A 27,348-nucleotide genomic window follows, 5' to 3' on the forward strand; every position below is an offset into this window, starting at 1 on the left:
CTCAAGCTCAAAACGTATCAAAACTGCTTTGAAATGAAACACTCGTTGAAATTTTGCACAGCCCTAATTCTTAGTCACATGGGAAGCTTCCTCTTTTTCTGTGACTTCATGGACTAATGCTGTCCCTCCTTCGGAGAGTTCACAGTGGAGGGCAGGCAGTGGGCAAGCACAGCTTGACCTTGCTGATGGGCAAGGTCATTGGGGCAGCTTCCCTATTTTGTAGGAGAGGCCTGGTGAAGAATGAGCTAAGTACCACAGAAGGGGAGACAGATTCAGTTCTTTCTTTCTATTGCTTTTAGATCCCTGTCACTATAATGGGGGGAACGACACCTCTATCCCTCACAGGGGTGTTGTGGTATTGGCACTTGCAGTACAGGTGGAGGCAAGCAAGTTACCAGCTCAAGTCAGCCTCACTTGAGGTTTAGAGGAAAGGGATTTGTGGACAAGAAAAGGGCTCAGTAAGCTCCTGGGCTAACAGCAGTGAAGACATACCACAGGGTATATCTATCCTGCAGTAATCTTAACACTGTTGCTAAAAAAAATAATCCTAAACCAACTACACCTTGAGAGCAGCAGGGATGTGTGTCCCCAGAGTACCTTAGTTCTGGAACAAACTGTGTGGGAGTGAATAGGCTGGGACTTTTTTTGTTGTTGGTAGTTTTGAGAGCAATGCAAAGCCAATATAGATGTATCCCATGAGTCCTGCATCCATTGGTGAAAACCCATTTTGTAGAGAAACAGCATAATCTCCATGGAGTCTACTGGATCCTAGAGGGTGATATTCATCAAGGAGTCAATGTGCTATGACTCCATAGCCTGAGAAGTATATGTTCCACTAGTTGCTCAAGAAGGAGGAGTCTGACAAGTTCTGCTTCATTCTCTGTCTGCATTTTAACTGATCAGTATTGTGTTCAGTGAGTCTTTGCAAAATGTACCAGCCTATTACTGCTAGCTCAAGCCAGAGCCTCTAAAAGGTACAATTCCCCACAAGGGGAATTAAAAGGTTCCTTGATTGGAATATGAACCCCTCCACCATACCCATCTACTCTGCTTTGGAGTAAAGCAGATGATTTATCCCTCATACAACATACATTTCTCCAGTTCAAGGCTCTTATCATAATTTCCCACCTGTATTTTACTTCATGAAGAGTAGGTATGTGATGCTGAACCAGACAAAAATCCTTATTTACTTACTTATGTATTTATTTATGTATGGATGTATGTGAAATGTTCTCATGAATGTTTTATAATAGTCATGCTGTAATAAAAGTATTTTGGTAAAAGTTCATGTATATTTCCCTATGCAAATACATTGTTGAAAAAGAGTCTGGGTACATCAAGAATGCAGAACATTCAGTGTAGATACATTCCAGGAGGAGAAAAGCCCTTATTAGATTTCAACCACCACATGCCAATTACAAAAGCTGTCTGTTTTACTATTTATTGGAGCAACATAATATATACAATACGTGAAGTGTACAATCACAATAAATTCATATTTCAGTTGGACCGAGAATCATTTAGGTTAATCCTGATGTCAGATTCCAACTAGGGTAATTTCATTTTGCCTTCGTAACACTTTCCTCTTCTAATTTCAATTTAACAAGGAATTATTCTTCTGTGTCTTTTGTCCAGAATTGCTTGTGCAGCATGGTACCTCCCAGAGGTATCTGTATTCAGTGATGGATGAAATGATTTCAGTATTAAAAAAAAGTGCCTTTCACTTTGTACAATGGCTAGAAGTCTGTAGCAGGACCAAGCCCATGACATCCCCTGGTGGCCAAGTGCCTCCTGCCCCACTCCAGCTCCTTGGGGTACCCTCCCATTTTATCTGGCCTGTCATACCTTGATGTAACAAATAATACCTAGCGAGGCTGCCGCAGGGACCCTCTACTACCAATTGAATCATGTACCCAGCTGGCACCTTGCTCTTCTGAGTTGTGGTCCCCTGGGCTTATCCATGCCTTAGAGTACAAGCCTCCTTGGGGGCAATAGTTGGCCATCCTCCCCTGTTCCCATGCCTATGCCTTGCAGATGTTGCTTTTGATTCAAGTACCAGCCTGTAGAGGCTTTTGCCCTCCTGGCCTTAGCCTCTGCTTACTCTTGTTATGGGATTCTAGCCAGTTTCATTGGCTGTGGCCTGGCTTCTGAGCCTCATCCTCTCCTCTGTTGTGCCACAGTGTCTTGGGGCACAGGCTGTGGCCCTTATAGCTCTAGCCTGCACCTTGTATCTCACTCTCAAGGTACAGGGTCTGGCTCTCATAGCTCTAGCCTGCTCCCAACCCTCCCTCACCCTTTGCAGGGTTTGAAACCCCAAGTGCCCCCAGGCATCCTGGTACATGGCCTCCAAATTTCTCCTATGGCCACAACCAGCACTCCAGTATCAAACCTAACTACAACTCAAGCACAAGCACCTGCTTCCAGATTAAAAGCCTCCCTCACTCTGGGTTAATGTCACCCAGCAAACTGTACTTCCCTGTGAGCTCTCACCTCCCAGCACCCATGGGTGGCTTGGGTGCCTGCCAGGCTGGTTTCATAGTTTCATAGTAGCTAGAGTCGGAAGGGACCTAGGTAGATTATCTAGTCCGACCCCCTGCCTTGGCAGGAAAGAGCACCGGGGTCAGATGACCCCGGCAAGGTGCTCATCTAACTTCCTTTTAAAAACCCCCAGGCTAGGAGCCTGCACCACTTCCCCTGGAAGCCAGTTCCAGGCCCTAGCCGCCCTGACTGTGAAGCAGTGCCTCCTGATATCTAATCTAAACCTACCCTCCGCCAGCTTGTGACCGTTATTCCTGGTCACTCCTGGCAGCACACGGGGGAACAGGGACTCCCCCAATACCTGCTGATCCCCCCTGACCAGTTTGTAGCAGGCCACAAGGTCCCCCCTTAACCTTCTCTTGTGGAGGCTAAACAGGTTCAGGTCCCGTAGCCTCTAAGGCCTGCCCTGCAGTACCTTTCTCCCATGAAACCTTATATGCCAGTGGTGGCCAAACTGTGGGGGCTGCAGCTGCGCCGCCTATCCTGGGGTGCTCTATGGGGAAAGGCAGAGCAGCTTGACTCCAGGTTGCTTAGCACCTCCACCCCACTCTTTCACCGAGTCACTCCCCCCACCCAGCCTTTACTTTCAGGATGCCTGGAAACCTGCCCCACACTGCAAGCTTATTGCAGTACAGCTAGCTTAAGCTGCACAGCAAGGCTAGCCTGCTGCATTTTCCCTTTAAAGTATCAGAAGCTTTGGACTCCCTGTTACAGGGCCTTCACTCATTTGTGTATCACCATTGGGCTTACCAGGGTGATAATATAATCTTGTTCTGAAGGAATGAAAGCCATTAATATCCCAATTAAGGGGGGGGGGAGGGCGGTGCTTCCTAATATCTTCCTATAAAACTCTGATTTGTATTGCATGCCTGCATTTCTTAACCTACTATGTTTTGTGGAATATACTCTGTGGTCTCTGGTTTGCAATTCTGTGAGCTTCTGTATAGGTTTTCTATGTCTACAGTTTTTCTTCCATCCTTTCTAAGGTACATTGCAAGAATCCTATATGCATTGCCCACAACCAATTCCTTCTTATCCTTGACAAATGCAGAAACATAACACTTATGGTCAAGTCAAACAAAATTTATGAGATTAATTAGTTGCCACAGAGCTTATTTACAGTAGCTTGGTCCCTTCCCCTTTTTCCTTTGAGATTTTATACAGTGAAGAGGGACCAACCTTTCGCTCTCTTTCAAATGTTTTACTGAGTCATAGTGTCTTAGTTATTAACATTACCAGGAATTCAAGACCAGATTTAAAAACCTACTTCACTAAACTCATGATTCAGACTTCTCTAAATAATGTAGTTTGGTGTCTTATACAATCCTCTCTGGTAATATAATTTCCACAGCTTGACTCAACCACAGAAAAGGCCCCTTCACAAATTTGTTTCATGACTCCCTTCAGAACCATCTCCAACTCACAGACATGGGTCCAGAGCCAGCTCCTGTTTAAGAAATGAGAAAAACTACCTCTGGGAACATAATTGGTTTCAGGCTGTGCATTACCAAGACAGATAAAGCCTCCCAAAAGTTTAGTTATTATGATCATGCCTTGTTGCATACCAAAAGTCACAGGAGTCCTGTTCAATCTCCTTTCTGAGGTAGTAGAGTGGTCAGTGCTCTGCTAGAATGAGAGCCGTGGAATTACCATACTGGGAGCTGACAGAGGTGATGTTTTGTGCTACTGCCCCCCTGAAAGTGCTCTCCAGCTGTGCCCTGACAGAAGTGCATGGCTGAAGAGTGCTTTAAAAGTGCCCAGTTGCACAACAAATGAACCCTCATTACATGAGGGTTCAGATGAAGGTGCTCCAAAGTGGAGCACCTTTGTTAACTTCTGTCAGTGCATGCCAGAAGCAGGGCTGGGCTGCTGAATTGGAGCCCCCCTGTCTTGGACCAAACTCCATCCTCCTCCCCACCCCCGCCCCCCCATCCTGAAGACAGCACCAGATCTGGGGCAGGGAGGCAGGGGGCAAGGGGAGAGAGGCTGCAGACTCACAGCCAGCTCCAAACTGGAGCTCAATCCCCCAGCCCCTCAGACCCAACAGAGAATGCCTGTTGGGTCATGAACATTGCTGTAAGTCATGGCACTTTCTGTGAAATGCCACAAGTTACAGCAGGGAGTTGCATGTCTGTTAGCATCCACTATATTTTTTTCCACAGAACTTCTTATCACAACCCATCTTCCTTATGCCAGAGTCTTGGCTAATCCAATGAGCTTTTGTATGGAGTCAAAACCAAATCTGATTTATTTTATTTCCTCTTGCTGGTTGATCTAATTTTATTTTGATACAGTCTGGCTCTCCAACAAATCATGCACCTACAAGCCTTCAGCTCTAAGAAGAGTCTTTGAGTATTTATATGATTGCTGTCTTATAGATCATGTGATATTAGAACTCCCATAAACAGCATCACCTCTGTTTTGCATGCTTTTCCCCTCTCAGTTTGTGTGTTCATATTTTGGTTGCTACCTTGTATTAATTTTAAAATCAGATCTCTCTGATTTTTGACCTTTACTGTATGGATTGGAAAGGTACCCAGGCTTGACAATAATCTGCTAGATATGTAGAATGTCTTCAGTACTCATCTGAAGAAGTCTATGGGCCAACGAGAGGCAAAGTGCTGCTTGACCTGGTACTGGCTACGGGGGACGACCTAATCGGCGACCTAGTGATCGATGGGAAGCTGGGTGACAGCGACCACGAGCTGATCATGTTCACCATCTGCCGTAAAGCTGGCAAGTCAGTCAGTAACACAGAAGTCCTGGACTTCAGAAAAACCGACTTTGACAAGCTCAAGAGGCTAGTCGGTCAGGCCCTCAGGGACCATGACCCCAGGGAGATGGGAGTTCAAGAAGAGTGGTTGCTTCTCAAGGAAGCGATCCTCAGTGCACAAGCTAAATCTATTCCAACACAGAGGAAAGGCAGCAAGAAGGCACAGCAGCCCCCCTGGCTCTCCAGAGACCTAGCAGACCTACTGTGGCTAAAAAGGAAAGCCTACAAAGGATGGAGGATGGGATTCGCCTCCAAGGAGGATTACTCCGCGCTGGTCCAGTCCTTCAGGCACCAAACCAGGAAAGCCAAGGCTGCAACTGAACTCCACCTAGCTTCAGGCATCAAGGACAACAAAAAGTCCTTTTTCAGATATGTGGGGAGCCGGAGGAAAAGCAAGGGCAATGTTGGACCCCTGCTAAACCAGATGGGGCAACTGACAACTGACGCCCAGGAAAAAGCCAACCTATTAAATAGGTACTTTGCATCAGTCTTTCATCAGTCCCATGGGATGCCCATGCCTGCTATGGGACAGGGAAATCTGGGTGAGGGGGATCCCCTACCCTCCATCAATGCTGACCTCGTGAAGGAACACCTTGAAAAGCTGGATACCTTCAAGTCAGCTGGCCCTGACAATCTGCACCCCAGGGTACTCAAGGAGCTGGCGAGCGTCATAGCCCAGCCCGTGGCACAGATCTTTGAAAACTCCTGGCGCTCTGGTGTAGTGCCCGAAGACTGGAAGAAGGCCAATGTGGTGCCGATCTTCAAGAAAGGGAGGAGAGTGGATCCGGCTAACTACAGGCCCATTAGCCTGACTTCTATCCTGGGGAAGATCTTAGAAAAGTTTATTAAGGAGGCCATCCTTGAGGGACTGGCCCAGGCTAACATTCTAAGGGATAGCCAGCACGGGTTTTGTTGCAGGTAGGTCTTGTTTGACCAATCTCATTTCCTTCTATGACCAGGTGACCTATCACCTGGACAAGGGAGAAGAGATTGATGTCATATATCTTGACTTCAAAAAAGCTTTTGATCTGGTATCCCATGATCACCTCTTGGCCAAACTGCCCAGTTGTGGCCTTGGCTCCACCACGATCCGCTGGCTGGGAAATTGGCTTCGTGGTTGGACCCAGAGGGTTGTGATTGATGGCAGTCACTCATCGTGGTGCCCTGTGACCAGTGGGGTCCCTCAAGGCTCTGTCCTGGGACCCATACTGTTCAACATCTTCATTAACGATGTGGACATTGGAGTCAGGAGTGGACTGGCCAAGTTCGCCGATGACACCAAACTTTGGGGCAAAGCATCCACACCAGAAGATAGGCGGGTGATCCTGGCTGACCTGGACAAGCTCAGCAAATGGGCAGACGAGAACCTCATGGTGTTTAACACCGAAAAATGCAAGGTTCTCCACCGTGGGAGGAAAAACCTGCAGCATCCTTATAGGCTCGGCAGTGCTACGTTGGATAGCACTACAGAAGAAAAAGACTTGGGGGTCATCATTGACCACAAGATGAACATGAGCCTGCAATGCAATGCTGTGGCTAGTAAAGCGACCAAAATGCTGGCGTGCATCCATAGATGCTTCTCAAGCAAATCCCGGGAAGTCATTCTCCCCTTGTACTCGGCCTTAGTGAGGCCGCAGCTGGAGTACTGCGTCCAGTTTTGGGCTCCACAATTCAAAAAGGATGTGGAGAAGCTTGAGAGAGTCCAGAAGAGAGCCACGCACATGATCAGAGGTCAGGAAAACAGATCTTACGATGACAGGCTGAGAGCCATGGGACTCTTTAGCCTGGAAAAGCGCAGGCTCAGGGGTGATCTGATGGCCACCTATAAGTTTATCAGGGGTGACCACCAGGATCTGGGGGAACGTCTGTTCACCACAGCGCCCCAAGGGATGACGAGGTCGAACAGTCACAAACTCCTGCAAGACCGTTTTAGGCTGGACATAAGGAAGAATTTCTTTACTGTCCGAGCCCCCGAGGTCTGGAACAGTCTGCCAGCGGAGGTGGTTCAAGCACCTACATTGAACACCTTCAAGAGTAAATTGGATGCTTATCTTGCTGGGATCCTATGACCCCAGCTGACTTCCTGCCCTTTGGGCAGGGGGCTGGACTCGATGATCTCCCGAGGTCCCTTCCAGCCCTAATGTCTATGAAATCTATGAAATCTGCTTGCTGTCACTAGTGATAAGTAGATACTAAAATTTTTCTCTGAATAATTGTTGTACAGTTCAGATTTTTAAGTGAACCACACAGGACATTAAAAGTGGGATGAACAGTTTAGAGCCCTGGCCTCCTTTGTGACACTTCCAGGATTTCTTTCTTCCATTTTTATCCAGAGAAAATGTTTTGTGTAATGTGCACCATGATTTATGGGTTAATGAGTTCCAGAACGTAGGCATGCAGAATAAACTATAGTCCATGGCTCTAATCCTACAAATCCTTACATATGTGTTATGTTTAAGGCATAGAAATAAGCCTGTTATTTCAAAGGTGTTTGCAGGAATGGGGCATAAGTGAATTACTTTGTTTCTATTTACAAAGGACGTGTGAGTCATTGGAAAAAGAAAATTGTTGGCTTCTCTTGAGTGTGGCATCTGGCATGCTAATCTGAAGAAGATGCAGCTGGAAAGCTGCTTTTGGCATGGTATTCATGTGGTAATGAGTTTCATACAGGTTACAAAAATGTTTCAGTTCTAATCCTTTATTTTCAGCCTTTTAAAAATGCTCATTTAGAGGTTGGAATGTAGGAAGTAGTCAAAGCATCTTTAAGTTTGTGCAAAACTAGGACAAAATTATGTTCCTATGGGGCAAAAATTGCTGTTTACAGTAATTACACATGGGTCAGTTTTAAAATGGCTAAAATTTCCCAATCCTGCAACTGACTGTAAATCTGATTTCATTTCAATACTGTTCTGAGCAGGGACAAAGATCTAGGGGCAGGATGGGGAGTATTGCTCGGTAAATAGTGCTTGTTTGTGATGATAGCTGTAGACAAGATTGCAAAACTGCAGTAGATGATAGAATATAGCCAAACTGAAATGTTTCTAAATCAAGACACTTTCCAACTTTTTCTCTTTTATTTTCTCTTTCTTTTTTATTTCCCTCTTGATGTTGAGGTTTTAGCCTCTTACATTTTCAAGCGTTACTCTGCAACCTTTAGGGTTAAAACCTTTTTTTAAATGGTAGCTGAGTTTTCAGAAGAATCCAGTGGTGTTAGGGAAACACAAGTTAAAAAACACCAGATTCTCAGAAGGCTTATGATAAAATCTGAAAGTGACAGCACTGATTAAAGTAAGTAATTAAAAGAAAAGTTTAGAGTATGCCCATTGGGTATTGGCTATGATTATGCATAGAGCTAGTAGGAAAATTTCCAGCAGATCAATTTTACATTGGAAGAAGCTGAGTTGACACAATTCTGTAGGAGCATGTTAATTCCCTTAGAAAGTTGCAGTAGAAACCAGGAAGATTGGGCTGGTTTTATGCCTCTTAGGAAGGTTTGCCTCCACAGCTATCTGGGGTCACTCGTTACTGTGGGGACCTGCTGGGGCTCCTCAGACTGGCTAGTGGCCAAGAGCTGCACATCCTAGGCATTTCATATGAGCCCGTTAGACAAGTTGTATCATTTTGGACATGAGATCAAGCCCTACCCAGGACTTGTGCCAAAGTTGCCCCCAGCCAACCCAGGTGAAGATGGGTATCTGGTTACTGGGCTCTGGTGTTCACATTTAATGGTGTTACATTGCTATTCCTTGAGTACAAAGATAGTGAGGTCAGAGATGGAGTGGTTGATCAAAACACCATATACAAAAACCTCATGGACCACCATACTTTTGTCCACAAGACCAGCAATCCTCCCAAGCATAGCAAAAAAGCTATAATCTATAGTCAGGCCTTCAGATCCCACTGCATCTACTCTAATAACGCTTATGATGCCCACCTGGCCAGCCTAATGCCTTTCTTTTATACAACGGGATGCTCCAGTAGAGAAACAGACCATACATTTGAAGGTTTATTCAAATACCCCACAGGAACCTGCTACAATACAAAAAGGCACCCCTGTTACTGCACACCCCAGGTGATCATCTATCACCCCACGGTGGACCTGATCAGAAGAAGCATCAAACTACAGCCTACACTGGACAAAGATCAGACCTTGAGAAAAACAGTTCAAGCCCCTCTGTCTGTAGCTTTCAAACAATGCCTTAACTGTGCCCAACTTATCATCAGAAGCAAACTGCCCACTGACCAACAGACATCATGTGGAACAGAGTCTTACCTTAGCAAGAAATGCTTAACCTGTTAGCATATCCCTATTATTACTATAATTAACACCTCCCATAAGAATCCATAAGAATAAGAATCCATAAGAAACCATCAGAATCCATGGTTCGTACACATGCCTTTCCCAAGATGTGATATATCTGATCCAACACTAAATACCCTCATGGCACTTACGCAGGTGAAAGTAAAAAGCAACTAAATGCACATCAGAATGAACTCTCAGAAAAAATATGAATGACAGAGATGCACATAGACCATTAAGAGAACATTTTTAATAGAACAGACACTCCCTCTTTGACCTCACTAAAGTCATACTCCAGGGAAATCTACCTAACACCCTTTCAAAGGCAAACTTGGTAACAAAAATTCAAAAGTTGACTGAGCACTAAGAACCAAGATTTTAACAATGATACTGGTTTCATGTCACATTATAACCTACCTAGTTCCTGAATTCTTTCCACATATGAATGGTGATTATTGGCCCCTCTCCCTTTTGATAGCACTTGATCAGCTTCTTTTCTTCTGCCACTTATTTGTCTGATACCCCGGGGAATTTCTCTCCCCCCTCCTCCAGCTTTTTCCACTATGCTGTGCTGGCTTTTTATTCATCATACCTGAAAAATGTCCTGTATTCAAAAGCTTGTTTAACTCTATTCTAGCTATGGAGTCGGTCCAATAAAAGATATCACCCTAGGAAATCCTTGCCTCTCACTTAATTCCTGAATCATCATGGCTACAACATCTCTCTAACACTACTTTCACTTACTAACAACCAGAAGATTCTCTCTCTTTGGTTGCCGAGATGTACAGTATTTGCAGTGTAAACAGATGGCCTAATACTCTGTTATTTTAAGCTTGTAGAAAAGTATCTCTAGGCAAATGTTAAAAATGACAAAAGGATAGACACACTTTCTCTGTAATTAGTTCTCTTCTATGCAGGCCCAAAGTTGGACCTATATATGATAACATGACTAGGCACTTTACCCTTTTAAAAAGTGGGGAGTGGGAGGGTGATGGGACTAGAGGAATGTTATCTCCATCTCATGCATATGGATCTGCCATGGTTTTGCATGAAAAAAAGGCTAAGATATCTCAGTGGCAACTCTGCCCCTCTGAAAGTTTCTTGGAGAGATTAAATATGCCTGTGGGAGCATGGCACAGTTAGTGGTTGGAGAAGGTAAAATGGGAATGCATAGTGTGCCTCTTTTTCCTACCTCCAGGCATACTGACTTGAGAAAATGAGGCAAGATAGCCATGTTAGAGCAAGACTGAGCATGCACTTAACATCACTTTTGGGCATTCTGCCTTACATATGCTTATTGGTGCATACTCTGATCTGTTTTAAGTGCGTGTCTGTTAAGGCAGTGATTCTCAACTAGAGTGCCACAAAATTCTTTTAAGGGTGCCATTGAGAACCTCATCATGTTATCAGTATTAGATGTGCAAACACCTACAGATGATTCACAAGATAAACCCATAGATTTCACACAAGAATCCATAGCATCAAAAACATTCTGTCCTGTTGTGGTCTTTCTGAGTTCTTTGCAACAGAAGAATTGCTCTACTATTTTTCTGTAGTCAAAAAATGAGTGAAAACTAAGAAAAGCTGGTATTTTCTGAGAAGAGTCTTGAGTGTAAAAAGGTTGAAAAATCACTAGTCTAAGTGCCTACTCTGGGCTGGTTGACTCTGTTTTCTTGTCTCTAGGACTCTGTGTGGGCACATCAGGAGTGGGCAGGCAGGATGTGTTTCAAATTAATGTTCTCCACCAGAGCTCAGAGGTGAGATGCCCATTTCTCCCCTTTGGATGGGGAGGCAAGTAAAGTTTCATAGTTTCATAGTTTCATAGTAGGGTCGGAAGGGACCTGAGCAGATCATCAAGTCTGACCCCCTGCCACAGGAAGGAAAGGATGCTGGGGTCATCTGACCCCGGTGCTCTTTCCTGCTAAGGCAGGGGGTCGGACTAGATGATCTACCTAGGTCCCTTCCGACTCTAGCTACTATGAAACTATGAAACTATGACCCTAGCAAGGTGTCTATCTAGCCTCCTCTTAAAGATCCCCAGGGTAGGAGTGAGGAACACTTCCCTTGGAAGTTGGTTCCAGATACTAGCCGCCCTGACTGTGAAGTAGCGCGTCCTGATATCCAGCCTGAATCCGCTTTCTGTCAGCTTATAGCCGTTGTTCCTTGTTACTCTCGCTCGGGGGAACAGGGACTCTCCCATTGCCTGCTGGTCTCCCTTGGCCAGTTTATAGATGGCCACCAGATCCCCCCTCAGCCTTCTCTTGTGGAGGCTGAACAGGTTCAGATCCTGTAGCCTGTCCTCATAAGACCTGCCCTGCTGCCCCCTGATCATGCGAGTGGCCCTCCTCTGGACCCTTTCCATGTTGTCCACATCCCTCTTGAAGTGCAGCACCCAGAACTGGACACAGCACTCCAGCTGGGGCCTGACCAAGGTCACATAGAGGGGGAGGATCACCTTCTTGGTCCTGCTTGAGATGCATCTGTGGATGCATGACAAGGTGCGGTTGGCCTTTCTGACTGCATCCCCACACTGCCGGCCCATGTTCATCTTGGCATCAATAATAACTCCAAGATCCTTTTCTGCCTCTGTACTGATGAGAAGGGAGTTCCCCAGCCTGTAGGTATGCTGCTGGTTCTTCTTTCCCACGTGCAGTACCTTGCACTTTTCAGTGTTGAAACTCATCCTGTTCTCATCCACCCACCTCTGTAACCTGTCCAGATCTAATTGCAGCTTGTCTTTCCCCTAGAGTGCCCACCTCCCCCCACATTTTAGTGTCATCTGTGAATTTGAACAAGGTGCTATTCACCCCCTCATCCAAGTCACTGATGAAGATGTTGAACAATGCAGGTCCGAGGACCAAGCCCTGCAGAACCCCACTGCCCACATCCGTCCAGGTCAAATAGGACCCATCTACTACCACTCTCTGGGTGCAGCCCTCCAGGCAATTGGCCAAAGTGACAGAGGTTAGAGAGTTTGGATCCAGACCTCTGGACCCCCTTTAAATGGAAACACAGGAATTACCATATTGGTCCCCGCCAGTGAGAAGAGATACTGAACTAGGTCCAGGTGAACCAACATACCAGGAGTTCTGAAGAGAACTTGACAATGGGCAAGGATGAAATAAAAGGCTATAGAAGAAATGTCTTCCTATTCTGTGTTCCCCATCACTCAGAATTTTGCTTATTGGTAGGGACCTATCTAATTCACAGAGGGCACCTCCAGATTTTGCAGTCCCAGCATGGTATCAGGCACCTTTTTCACAGTGGAAAGCAGTGGGCCCCCACAAGCCTCTGGCCAAGGGGCTCCAGAAGTCCTGCCCCTCTATGAAGATTGACAGATGGCCACCTGTCAATCTCCAGGGAGGGGTGGGATTTCAAAGGCCCCTTGGCCAGAGATTGACAGATATCATCTGTCAATCTCCGGGGAGGGGTGGGACTCATGGGGCTCCTTGGCTAATCAGAAGCATGGGGGAGGGGCCCTGGTGTCTGTGCTCAGCTGCAAACATCTCCTCCCCTTCTCCCCCTTCTCCACCTCCAGGCTTCAGGATCCTAGGCCTTCCCACATCTGTTTGCAGCTCCCTTTTTCTTTTTTTTCCCTGTTTTGGGGGTTTTTTTTGCCATCCCAATGCTGTTTTGGGGGGACTGGGCTTTTTCACAGAGGACGTACCAGATTTGGAGCATCTGTGAAAGTTGCAAAATCATGAACTTGGTAGGTCCCTGCTTTTTGGGGTTAGTTCATCCAGTTCATATTATCTGAACATCACTATGATATAGAGACATTTGGATCTAAGGTTTTGAGTAAGGGCTCACCTCAAGTTCTGTTGCCATTATAATTACTGCATGTGTTGTACTGTAATTAGCACTGCAATTTGCAAATTGTGGCTTAAATTTTGATATAAGGAGGAATGGGGCTGTTATTGATCAGCCAATGATAGAGGTACTTGTTATTTGATTAAAATAAATTAATGGTTTCCCAGTGCAGCTTTTGAACTTTACAGAAAGGTCACTTGTTCCTTGTAAGGGAAATATTATCCTTTCAATCAAATTGTCTCCAAGCCCTGACTTGATTTATAACTTATCATTACAAGCATCATCTGGAAATGAAAAATAACATAATGCTTTAAAGCTTTTATTGGAAGTACAGAGAATAAAATAACTTCCATTACCACTGACATGAAATCAAACTGATCTGTGAATAAAGGCATTGTAACTGATCAAAAGCTTTCATTTTACAGCTGCTACCAAAGAAACTTCTCAAAATAGTGTCTCTCTGGTTACTTAATTTATTCTAACATGCTCCTTGCAGAACATCTTTAATAGCTCAGTGAAAAGCCTAGACGCATTAGTGGCCTTAATATAAGTTCTCGGCAAGGACATAAACATTGAAGAGATTTGGAAGAAAGAGAATTCTACAAAGAGAAAATAGGAAATGCTATTTACATGAAGTGTGCCATCTATGCCCAATTTGCAGATGTGCTTAATTAAAGTAGATTTATTTAATAGAAACTTAGGACAATACATAATCACCTTTAATTACAAAGGTATAAATTAGCAAATAGAGCAGAACTGAATAATGGCCTGATTCTGAGTTACAGATAGGCTGTTCCAATCAGCATCAGATCTATGTCTATGTCTTCTTTTAGGTGGTACAGAGTTACTCCATGTGGTCCATGGTGTGCTTTTACTTTGATGGTCTTATGTTGTTCCAATTACTCACCTCTAGCTACCATATGCATACACACACACACATACTCTGTACAATCTGTATAACAGAAAGGGTTCTGATTGAATCAGAAGAGAATTGAATGTAAAATGCAATTATTTTTCAGCCACGTTTAGTTCTTATACATTTCTTAGCAACTATTTGATGGTTCCCTATTTGCAGAACCAGCCATTTCTATACTATTTAATGTTTTCCTACTAACCTTTGTTTTCCAAAATGTGTACACTGCTGTAGGGGTTAAAATTACTTCACAAAAACATCTAGTAGGCCATGCAAGCCTAAAGTTTACATATGTTTCTTGCCCAAGTTAGTGTTAGTGTGAATGCTGTATAATTGCAACTAAGCTTAAAATTCAAATTGCATCTCTGTGGCGAACAGATGATACTCTGTCTGCTTCAATGTCTTCTGTTGAACAGGAAATTGCAAAAAAAGAAATCATCCACAGCTTGGATTGGCCATGGACTCCAGCCCAGCTGCCACTACCTCCAACGATCAGGCTGCAGTAGCAGCCAGAGTCTTTGACTTTCACTTTCTTCTCCTGCCCAAAGAGGTGTGTGGTGTAGCATGGTGCTGGTAGTTGAGGGTGAAGCCAGAAACATGTGGGCACCAGTGCACCAGTGGGAGGGCACCTGTATGGGCATGGTGGTGTATGTGGTGGGGGGTGCCCATATGGGCATGGTGCAGAGGTGAGGGGGTTAGGCAGCAGTGTGGGAGGAGGGTCGATGCAGCATGCAACCCACAGCCTGGGGCCCCCACTGGTGTGGTCCCATAGTGTGTTGCCTCGCTGGTGCAGGCAGTGGAGTATGACACTTACAGATTGGACAAACTTGATCTAAACTACTAAAACAAGGTCTTAAGCTTCAGTAGGGGAAATTTAGGTTGAGATTAGGGGAATCTTTCTATGCACGGTCAAACACTGGAACAGGCTACCTAGAGAAGTTGTGGAATCTCCATCCTTGAAAGTTTTCAAGAGCAGGTTAGACAGACACTTGGCTGGGATGGTTTTGTCAAGGATGACCCTGCCTGGAGCAGGGAGCTGGACCAGAGGACCTTGTGAGGTCCCTTCCAGCCTTACTTTCTTATGATCCTAAGGCTATGGATTCTTATCCTATTATGTGGATTAGCTTTTATAACTTCTGTGTCCCTCAGTGGGTTAACTACTATGTTTTTCTTTCTTCTATCCACCGTGCCTCTCTCAAGGTTCCCTACCCCTTTGCATTGAAATAGCTGCATTCTGTTTTGAAGCTCTTCTTGCAGTTCTTTCACAGCATCTGATGAAGTAAGCCACTGCTTATGGAAACTCTTATGCATCTCTGATTTGGTCTATAAGGTGCAAATCTACCCTTCCTTCTGTTGGAAGAGCCAGGCCCAGCTAATTATTTAAGCCCTGCTATTGAAGCATGAAAAGGAGGTGAAGGAAGAATGAGCAGAAACAAAAGTTAGTCCGGTGATTAAATTGGTACTATCTTGGTACCAACTCTATTGGTACTACTTTCTGTGTGACCTTGGGAAAGTGATTTACTTTTTCTCTGTGTTGTTTTTTTCCATCTGTAAAATGGAGATAATAGCATACTTCTTATCATTCAAGGGTATAATGAGGATATGTTCAAGATGGGCTGGTAAAAGGGGTCATATAAGTCCCGAGGATTGTTGGGCAGATGGATAGATATTCAGCAGAGATTGAAAGAGTAATTGCAAACTGTGACTAGAGATGCAGAAAGGTGCACATAAATAAGTATCTTGATTTATTACTTATGATGACATGGTAGAAACCCACTGAGCATGTATGTATTCCAGATGTATGCATATTTGTAGTGAATCAACCATTAGTCACTACATGTTCAAGATAAATAAAGCTGTCAGGAGTTATAAAAGGGAAATTTGGGGCTAAAATGCTGCGACATCAGCCCAAGTGATTAATTTTCAGAGTCATGGGATTTTAGCTGCTAGGCTCCCATTGACTTTAACAGGGGTCATGTTGGTAAAAACAATGCACAGCAGTTTGAAAATGTACCTTTGAATGGAAATATCCTGTTTTGAATACTTGGCTGCCCACACAATCCTACATATGAACAGTACTAAATCCAACTCAATAAAACATCCTGGAGAGAGTGTGAATGTGTTTGTAGAACAATCAGAATGGACAAAAACTTTGCTATACAGGTGTCAAAACTCACACAGGCTTCATTCTTGTAAGCAATCAGTGGGTTTAGACCAGCAGCTTTCAAAACCATAATATGAATAGTTCCATGACAGTCCCTGTGGGTCAGATTCAGATACCTGTATTCATATTTTGAAGTGTGCTCTGCCACTAGTATCCCATTAACTCCACAGGGGCTATTTGTGATGGAAGATTCCACAGTTCAGCAGGGGTTAGGGTACTGGCATCCAGTCTAATAGAAACACAGCTGTAGTCTGATTCTGAAAGTGAGTTGAGGATTCTCAACCACTAAAGTCAGTGTGAACTGTAGATGCTCAGCATCTTTTGCTATCAGGGTCCAGGCAACTGCCTAATTCTGCTCCCAGTAAAGTTGATGACAAAAATCCCATTAATTTCAATGAAATCAAACAGGGTTATAAAAAATCACAGAGGATCTTGAACAGCTTTGTTTTGTTTTCCCTGAAGTTTCTGCTTCCCACCTACTAAACACTACTAAACTTCCCACCTATTAAACACTACTAGAAACAATGGCAGAAAGCCCTAATTGCCACTGACAGTCCTTGTGACCCCACTTATCCCATTTCTAAAATGGGGCTAAGAACTCTTGGCTACCTCTGCTGCAAGATCTGTGGATAAGAAAGGCTCTCAGAGAGTGCTATGCATCCTTATTCGTGTGAGATTACCAACATCCCAGCTGCAAGATGGTAAGGCAGACTTGAGCATACTCTTTATATTTTATGATTCTGTTGTTCCTTCCAGTTAGTTCTCTGAACTGTAGTATGGAATGATGGTGCAGCATAAAAGGGGCACATCTGGTTTCCTATGTGCTCTCAATATTTCATTGTCATGTAAGCAGCCTAGCGGCATGGGAAGATCTCCCTGTATAATGGCTTTGGAAAAGAAAAAGCAACCTACCATGATTAAAATAATTGTAAAATATTCAAGTTGTCTTCCTTCCAATGTTTATTCAGCACGCATTTTCAGTGCAGCTGGGAATGTGATTATTCAGTGATGAGCAGGGCTGGCTGTATGCTGAAAAATAATGATTGATACTGAGCTTCAGATGTGGATAGTTTTTAACCATAAGGTGCTGCTGATACAAATTCTTATATAAAATCTGACACAGTGATGATGAGAGTATGACAGCTCAGAATAAGGGATTGCAATATAGAAGAACTGACTTCTGAACTTGAATTCCTTGGTATCTGTGCAGTGCTTAATATCTTCCTTGATTTGAAGATGACCAGTAAAAGGAAATTAAAATAGTTAGCTACCTTTATTTTAAGCCAGGGGTGTTCAACCTCCAGGTGGCCAGGGGCCACTTACTGCATGGGCTGTACCAGCAGGAGCCACAAGCCCTGTGAGCGGCTCCAGCGTGACCCTCCCCACACCAGACTTCATATTTCCTGGACAGCTCTGCCGCCATTGCTACACCACATAGGTAACCACTTCTGCAGCATGTACCCTCAATTGCACCTACTCTTCACTACACTGCATGCCCCAGGGTCCCTCTCTGCTCTCCATGCTGCTGCACCCCCAGATGCAGGGGAGGAAGCAGCAACCAGAGGAGGAGCAGGGAGCCCAGAGCCTTTGGCTGCTGTTGTAGTCAGAGCAGTGCAGGGAACAGTGACTGGACAGGAGCCTAGTGGCTGCACTTTAGCCCCTCACAGGTTGCATGTGGCCCATGAGTTGCTAGCTGGACAACCCTATTTTAAGTTTTTGGTTTAAAAAAAACCAAATTCCTTTCTCTTTGGTGGGAGGGGTTCTTTCAAATCGGGTTAGTAGGAGAGTGCAGTATATAGCATGAAAATGTAAGGGAGAGATTGTGACTATTTATGGTGTGTGCTGCAACTGTGTGCTTCCCCTCTGGCAGGCTCTGAAGCAGTGCCAAGAATCAATGCAAGTTGGAGGGTCTTGTGACTTTCTCATAATTTAAAAACCAGGGTAACCCAGACTGAACCTACAGATTTTGATCATTTTGTGCATGGGTGGCTGGTGCCTCCTGAGTCAGGGGGGCACTTGTCCCCACAGCAGCCAGTCAGTGACTGGGGGAAGAGGGCCCCCCATGGCTGATCATGACAATGGGGGGGTGGTCTAAGGGGGCTCTGAGAGGGAACGCTACCTGGAAGTGCCAATGTCACTTTCGGAAGGGCCAGGGACATGCCCAGAAGTACCAGTGGCACATCTGGCACCCTCAATCCCCAGCCAGCACTCTCAGGGGGGGCACCAGTGCTCCCACCTGCCCCCCCTCTACTGTTTAAATGGGGAACCCTGCTGTGAGGGGGTGTACCAGCGCTCTCAGGGGGTTCGCATGCACTCCTGTGCACCTCCTACATATCACCACTGATTTTGTGTGCACCTGAAAAATGAACAGGAACGAGAATCCTCTATATTAGGGCAGGGCTTATATTTGGTAGTCCTTAGAGTAATGTTTCAAAAATAATGAAACATACTATAAGAATCAGAGTAATAGAAAATTAAGTTTGGAAGGGGCCTCAGGAGGTCATCTAGTCCAACCCCCTGCTCAAAGCAGGACCATCTCCAGTTAGATCATCCTAGCCAACACTTTGTCTCCCCAGGTCTTAAAAACCTCCAAGGATGGAGATTCCACCATCTCTCTGGGTAACCCGATCCAGTGTTTTACTACCTTCATATTGCAATTTCCCACCCCCCTAATATCTAACCTAAGCTTCCCTTGGTGCAACTTGAGAACTTTGGTCCATTGCTCTGTCATCTGGCACCACTGAGAACAGTCCAGCTGCATCCTCTTTGGAACAACCCTTCAGGTATTTAAAGGCTGCTATTAAATCCCCCCTCAGTCTTCTCTTCTCTTCTCTTCTCTTCTCTTGGTTTATAACTACAAATTACTTTGATTTGTTCTACAATACAAATTGATGTCTGAACCCCAATCCTTAACGCACTCACAATAACATCAAAGAACATAGGACAATGGGTGGGGAAAGCTACATGCAAGTGGTGCAACAGTAGCTAGGGCTCTGTAGGATTCTCCTGGAAGTGGAAGGTAGCCATAACTCTCATTTCAATTAATGTTAGGATGAGCCTGCCTGACACAGCCTGCACTGAGAGCTGAGAAGAACCCAGTGCTGACGCTGGCCTAAGCCAGCAGCAGCAGTGACAGCAGCAGTGACAGCAGCAGTGGCAGCGGCAGTGGCAGCGGCAGCCTGCTATCATCTCGCATGCAGATCTGGGGGCCTATGCCCCCCAGGAGGGCTGTGGGGCTATGCCAGACTCTTCCTGAGGGGTGTGGGCCCCCAGATCTGCATGTGGGATGACAGCATGCTACAGCTGCCGGCAAGTGATATTAGTTTTGCTTTGAATAGTTTGAGGTTCAGTTTCACAAATCTCCCTGCACCTATCTATGTGAAACTTGGCAGGCTTCATGCCCTCTGAAGAGGCTACCACCCTGCAATTTTCATCTGAATCAGGCCAGAAATGACAGGATTATTGGCATTTTAGTGATTCCCTGTTATAGCCTATGGCTGAAACACCAAAATAGCTTAGAAACTGAAACAGGTTCGGCCAAATCGAATCAGGACAGTGATCCAAAACACTGAAATGAATCACTGTCCCTCTGAAATGCTGAATCCAAAACTGAAACAAAGCATAGCCATTTTGCACAGCCCTATTACAGACACCTCTCATCATTAGCTAGCATACAACATGCTGGCTATGGTCTGTGCCATGGGAGACTGGGCAAAGGCAGACAGGACAGTGTTGGCTTAGATCTTTTTCTAACTAATCAACAGGTGGCTGGTAATATCCCTCCATTCCTTCCTTTGAAAAAGTTGTTTAAGGAGAGCTTGAACTAATGAGAGAGGCTGTTGTTTTTTTTGATGGGCTGATCAATGGTAACAACTCCCAGCGTGACTCCCTCCTGTGTAACTCAGTGCTGTTATCAACAGCAAGGTCAGCAAAATCAGAGCATCCTGCTGGGGCCTGGCCATGCCCTCCCTCAGCTCAGGACTGTGGAAGGGAGGGCTGCTTTACTACCCCCTGGCTTCTAGCCTGAGCCACTGCAGGCATGTGCCTGCATTTCTTCAATCCAGAGAGGATGTCTGTATGATTACAAACCAGTGTAGCCAAGACAGGTTTCAATAACCAGATAAGAGTGAATCAATTCAGGTTCAGGCTTTTGGGTGAGCCAGTTACTATGATCAAGAATTACTGATATATATGTCTTTTGGGAAATGCCTGAAGAGGGGTGCTGCTAGTTTCACATGCAGAAGGGAGAGTCATTTTTTTGGTCATTTGCTATGGGAATTCTGCTAGCTGGGCCAATTGGTGTTAAATTTTGCCTGACTGATTGGCTTGCCCTGGCCTTGAGTCAGCAGAGACAGTTGGTACTAGATTCCCAAATGGTGGAAGTTTCTATAAAATCTGAAATGATAATTTTTTCTGTAATCAATTATGAAACACATAGGTGTGATGTATTATTTACATCCTAGCAAAACAGAGAATCCCTGGGCCTGAATTCTTCTGCTGTCATTATAGAATTTTTTGAACTACTAAATTGAAATGATATTATCGGTATGCAAGCATTGTCCAGAGCAGCCACTTAAAGATCCAATTATTCCTGGCTGATTCTCCAACACAGGGTGTCATTAAAGCCTCAATGCTCTAGCGTTCTTAGGAACTATTCCTGTGATTTTTCTATCTCTAAGTCTCAGTAGAAAAATAAGAAACCTTTTATTTAATTTGATATATAGCATCTTAAGTAACCATACTTTAAAAACAATAATTCCTTATAGATACACTACTTAGTATTAAGGCTGTGTTATATTTCCAAGTATAAGACCTTGTTTTCAGTGGATTATAATTCAACTCCAATTTAACCTTTTCATTTATTTATTTATTTTTTCCATTGACATTTTCCATGTCAGGTATTTGACAGTGGTGGGATTATTTTAGAATCTTTCAAAAGTTTCAAAGAAAAAAGCTAGGAGATGTTCTGGCAACTGTTTAATAGCTATAGTGGGCCCTGCTTTGAATTGGGGATTTGAAATTTGGTGCAGGATAGCCTTTTTGTCAAATCTATTCCTATTCCCTGTGGAAATTCTGCCCACATTTTGACCAACGCATTAAAATGATCAGTGCTTGTACAGGCTCAATAGACTTCATTGTCAGCAGCTGAAACTTCCAACACTCTCCCCGACAGAGCGCGCTTCAGCTCAGGGATACAGGTGCAAACCTCAACTTTCTTTGTAATGGTTGCCTTCAGGCAGGGTTGGACTAGATACTGGGACTGAAAGCAGGAAAACTGTCTCTTTCCTGGCTTCTCAGTGACGTCTCTGCTGGCATCCAAGCAAAGTAGAGGAGGAAAATTTCTGATTCAAATGCAGAACAGGCAAAGCTGGGAGGTATCTGATGAAAGTGGGATTTGGAGTGAGGGAAGAGAAATTGACTGTCACTTGAGGAGTAGGCAATAGGGGTTGAGGTTGGCTGGGCAATGAAAGAAACAAGCAACCAAGACTTGCCAACATACCTGGGGAGGCAAAAGGAGAGACAGATCAAATGAGATGCTGGCAGAGGGAAACTGGTAGTGGCTGAGCCAGGAGATTGGAGGCTAGGAAATAGCATAAGAAAAGGAGGTATATAGGACCAGCTGGGAAAGGAGGCTGGGGCTGGCATGAGAAATCTGAGGAGTGAGTCTGGGACAGGGGCAGGGACTCAAAGTGGGAAAGAGACAAGGATAGGACAGGACAGAAAGGGCCAGCCTTGGGGGCTTGGACAGAAAGGTCTGTTTCTATTAGATAACATACTTGTCCAGAGCCTGGAGTGGAACCAAAGATTCCTGAATCTCATCCCCTCTCTGCTCTCAGCGGATATTTTTGAAACTCACTGGTATAGTGCCTGTTTCATTCCCCTCTGCTGCAAAATAATGTAGAAGAAGACAACCTACTATTGTTCTCAGTTACTATGTTAGCTCAGGTGGCAGAGGTCTGTACTAAGAGTCCGAACCCACTGATGATGCTTGCGGATGTCAGAAGGATAGATTTTCCTATTTTATCCATTTTTGGTAAATGTCTAGGACATCTACACATATGACAATAAAGTAATATTGTTAAGGTTGCAAAGTCAAGCACTGGCATAAAGAAATGCCAGAATGTAGGTTGCCTATGCAACCATAGTTTGGCCTCCATATATTTGTGTATTATGATAGTGTCTTTGATGACACAATGACATAGTTTTTTTTCCCACAGCTTATGCAGTGCACAGAATGAATATTCTCAGTTAGAGTAATGGTCCAATATTCTGCTTTAGTCTCATTGTTTGGCATGTGAGCCCAAATCCCCTTATTGCCCATTACAAAGACCTACTTTGAAGGCAGCATTATTCATTTTAATGGTTTTCATCCTTATAATAATCCAAATATTTCAGAAACATTCAGTTATCTTCACAACATTGCTGTGCAGGGAGGGGGTGGCATTCTCTCCTCTTTATAGGAGGGGATCTGAGACACAGACATCTTAACTTAACAATCCCCACTAATTTGAATGTCCAATTTGAGATGTCTGGAACCTGATTTTTTTCAGAGTATGTACTTAGTTACTTATAGAAATCTTTATGAAAGTATTGCCTTGAACATATAACAGTAGTTGTGAATGTTTAACACTTCTATATATTCAACCCCAGAGTTTCTAGTTGGGTATCCAGAAAATGAGACACTGAATAAACCACGTGTCCTTTACAAAAGGAAAAATTAGTTGATCATATAATTAAAGACTATATTGTAATTCATATATATAAGGAAGCTGTCAGATTGCCATGACAAAGTAATTGCCTTATGGGTGAAAAATGCCTTAATTCTGGTATTTTCTAGTTCAGTTGCTTGATTTTTTTTAACCTTAACAGTTTTTATGTGTATGTGTTTGTGTGTAAGAAAAGAATGTCTTTGTGCCAGAAACTCTTCCCCATTCATGTGGGCTAAAGCAATCCAGGATACACTAACTTATCATGATGGGTATTGTTCTGAACCTCAGCTGGGTTAAATGGTTACAGTTCCATGGCAGTCCAATGGACTTTGGCCAGTTTACACCAGGGGAAGATCTGGCCTTATCCATGTACTGCTTTATGGGAACTGCACTGGCACACTGTTTTCTCTTCCAAGTGAGAAAGATGCCATAGTTGCACTTGATCTCTGGGGAAGTAATTACTGGGTTGGAACTAACTCACTGTAACTTAAGGAAATGGAATATTACCAGTACAGAAGTGTGCATGAAGGGTCAGATGATTTCTATAGAGGCACTATTGGCTCTTGTTATTATATATGACAAGTCATCTGATGGCAGACCTTGCCTTTCAAGCAAAAAGCCTCTTCTAAGCAAAAAAGCATCTTTTCCTCTTTAACTTGAATGGAGATAGTTATACCTGGCAGAACCTGACAGGGAAGGAGGGGGAGATAAGTGTGGAATACTATAATCAAGCCAGGATGTTAAAGAGGTACAAATTGATGTATACTTTGTATTGTGAAACAGGCTTAGCTGAATTCTAGAGCTCAAATCAAAACAAAGAGGTTGAGTCTTGTCAGTGACTGAAAAATGTATTGTCACAAGACCCAGTTTTGTAGTAGCATAAATCCTTGAGTACTTTTTAATGATTCAATCCAAGATAGAGACATCAGCTAATACAATTTATTGCTACTTTGTGGTACCACCCTGTTCTCTGACTTTAATCTTTACATTACCAAAGGGCATTTGAAGCATTCAGCTTGCAATACTTTTATCTGGACTCTGTAGGATAAGATTTATTTTTGTGCCTGAAAGCTGTGTCCAACATCATAGTTCCAGAAGTTAATAATAACTAAAGGTTTAATGAGGTATATCTCTTGGAAGGCTAGTTGTTTCCTTCTTAGTATCTTAGCTTTCTCATTGACACTTCTGGGTCATCTTAAAACTGATTTTTTTTTGTTTTTTTTCCTTTTAACCTACAGGTTTTTTCAGCTTTCTCCTGTCTTATCATTTACAATGTCATAATTAAAGCAAGCCCTGACTCTATAGCCCAGGATTTTTCTGAATCATTGTCATTCAACTTTTGCAAAATGTCAGTGGGCCAGTTTAAACATAGGATGTATTAGGCTGCAAGAATGGCGGGCTCTATCTTCACCCATCTCCTCCTCCCTGAAAATTAACACTGCTTTTGTTGAGCTGTGTGATTAGTTTGAATGAGTTGCATTTTTTCTCTAGCTGTCAGGCAACTACAGTCAATTATCTTTGCTTGTGCCTCTCTGCTCTGAGTCCTCTAGTTGATATGCCCTAAGCTGCATTATTTCAAAATGGTTCCAGCTTACTCAGGTGGTACTTGAAAAAATGTTAGTGTAAATACATAATACTGACAGTAATTTCATTCTTCATCTCCTTCCACAGATGATTGCATTTCATCAACTGTACAGTTAATTCTAGTCTGTGGTTATGTACATAAAAACAAAATTTCCCAGTTCATCCAGGGTTAGGGACAGACATTATACATTACTGGGTTAAGTGATCAGAAACTGGTTTAAACCTGTAACAGAACAGATCTTCAGTGTACATAAATCAGTTTGAAAATGGCTAAAACCAGTTTGAGATAAACCTGACTCTAGGTTCAGACATAACTAAGTTGGCTCAAACTGGTTTATACAATGTCTGTCCCAGACCCCTCACTGGTTTAATATAAACCAGACTCCCCCAGCTTCCTGGCATGCTCTCTGGGCTGGATGGGGCTCTCTGCTTCAAAGCAGGGCTGGCTTCTCCCCTCTGCTCCCTGGTTTCAGCTCCTGCAGAGACTTGCAGGCTGCACCCACCCTCCACCACTCCCCTATAGGTAGTGATTCCCCCATTCCCTCTGCCTTGCCAAGAGGTATTTGTGTATTAGCTAGCAGACCACATGCTGGCTCCAGTCCATGCTGTGACAAAGGCAGAACCAACAGGTAGCTGGTAATGTCTCTTTGTTGCTTTCTTAGTGGGGTGATAAACACCGAGCTAGGGGTGATTAAACACTGTTATCAATTCCCTGCTGGCTAATCAGAGCATCCTGCTGGGGCCTGGCCATGCTCCCCACAGCTCAACTGTGTGTAAGTGAAGGGAGGGCTGCTCTAGCAGCCCCCAGCTTCTAACCTAAGCCACTGCAGGCATGTGCCTCCATTTCTGAAATAAAAAGGGTATGTCTATTCACCTCCAAATCAGTTCAAGCTTTGTAGGTTAGACTAACCTGCAAAGACTGAGTTAATTCAGACTCAGACTTTTTGAATGTTTGTCCCTAGCTCAGCAGACAACCCATCTGTATGTCAACCTATTTGTTTCTTGGTGTCAGAAATTCACCTGTGTCTCTATTGCCTTTCTCTTTGTGTAGTCATTTACATCTATGCATAGTAGATGGAAGCACTTCCAAATCAAAATGCCATTGCATGCACTTTGCATAGGGTAATTGGCTACACAAGGTGCAGATCAGAAGATGATCGCTCATTTTTCTCCCCGCTAAATACCTCAAGAAATTAGCCAAAAGTTCTGGTTTAATCCTCATCTGTTCTCATGAAACTGTGACCACCGTTGTTCTCATGGGGTAACTTGTTACTCCACCTGTATGAATAAAATGGGACCACTGACAACAGTATAAATGTACCAAAAACTATTTATTAAACATACAGATTATTTGAAAGAGTATTTATGATGATTTGAGCCCAAAATATTATTTAACTAGAACTATGAACAAAATTTAAACATTTTTTATTTTTTTTAGAGTTTCAAAACGTGAATGAACAATTTGCTAAGTCTGCCGTCCACACTGTTTTCAAACTAACAATTACTTCCAAAAATGTTTCCTCAGTGTTTTAACTAAATATTGCATTCCTCACAAGCAGCAGTGATGTATTGTGGTGCACACAAGCAAATCGCTTACAATCTTTGCATTGTTTCTGGGTTTTGCGGTCATCTGTCCTTGGACAAAAAGCACAACATCCACTCATGCTTGCAGAAGGTTCTACTGGGGTGCGTTGTGGCAATATGTAATTTAGGGCAGTCATACCAGACTTGACTGGATTGAGACAGATTATGTGTATCCATCATCCTTCGTTTTATTTATCCATCGATCAACTGTTCTCCAAGCTCCTGCAAAAAAAGTGCTGTCTTCTTAAATATGAGCTTTGCTTCCCATTTGCATTGTGGCCTAGCCAAATGATGAGGCTGGCAATGGCAGCTATGACCCAGCTTATTGAAAAATAGGGTCATTGGCCACCTGTTGATTTTCCGTCTGCAGGTGGTCATATGGACTAAGTGGTCAAGGTTATCTACCCCATCCTCATTTTCATTTTAGCCATAGACAACGTTTCCTCTAACCTGTGTGGTGCGCGCAGTACACCAGGCATGCCTGGCAGCATAGCATGAGCACGCCTGTGTGGCCACATGCACCGCACAACTTAAAGGGAACGCTGGTCATGGATGATGTTCAGATTTCTTTGCTTTCCACCCACTGACAGGTAATGGTGCATGCTTGACAGCAACAGCACAACTTTGGACTTCTTTGGAACACAGAAAACTAGGGTGAATTCCCATCAAAAGCAAAAATGGATGAAAAAGTTTCCCTTCTTCGATTTGCTTGCATTTTGTTTGGGATATCAGCCTTGTTTTTCCAAATCGTACCCACATAGGTCAAGTCCTGCTGTAGCAGTCTTTCGGCCAAGTCAGTACTTGTTAAGAAATTGTCACCTGCAACATTCCTTGTACCAGGGATGAACCAGTTTTTCAACCAGTTTTTCAACCTGGGTACCAAGATTACCTTGGCACAGAGCTTCTGGTTGCTTGCCCAGGTAGATATTTCCAGACAGGGGGAAAGATGTTGCTGCATCACAGCACTACCAA

This window comes from Crocodylus siamensis, chromosome 2, assembly GCF_052110815.1.
Source record: "Crocodylus siamensis isolate JL-2025a chromosome 2, ASM5211081v1, whole genome shotgun sequence".
Lineage (NCBI taxonomy): Eukaryota > Metazoa > Chordata > Crocodylia > Crocodylidae > Crocodylus > Crocodylus siamensis.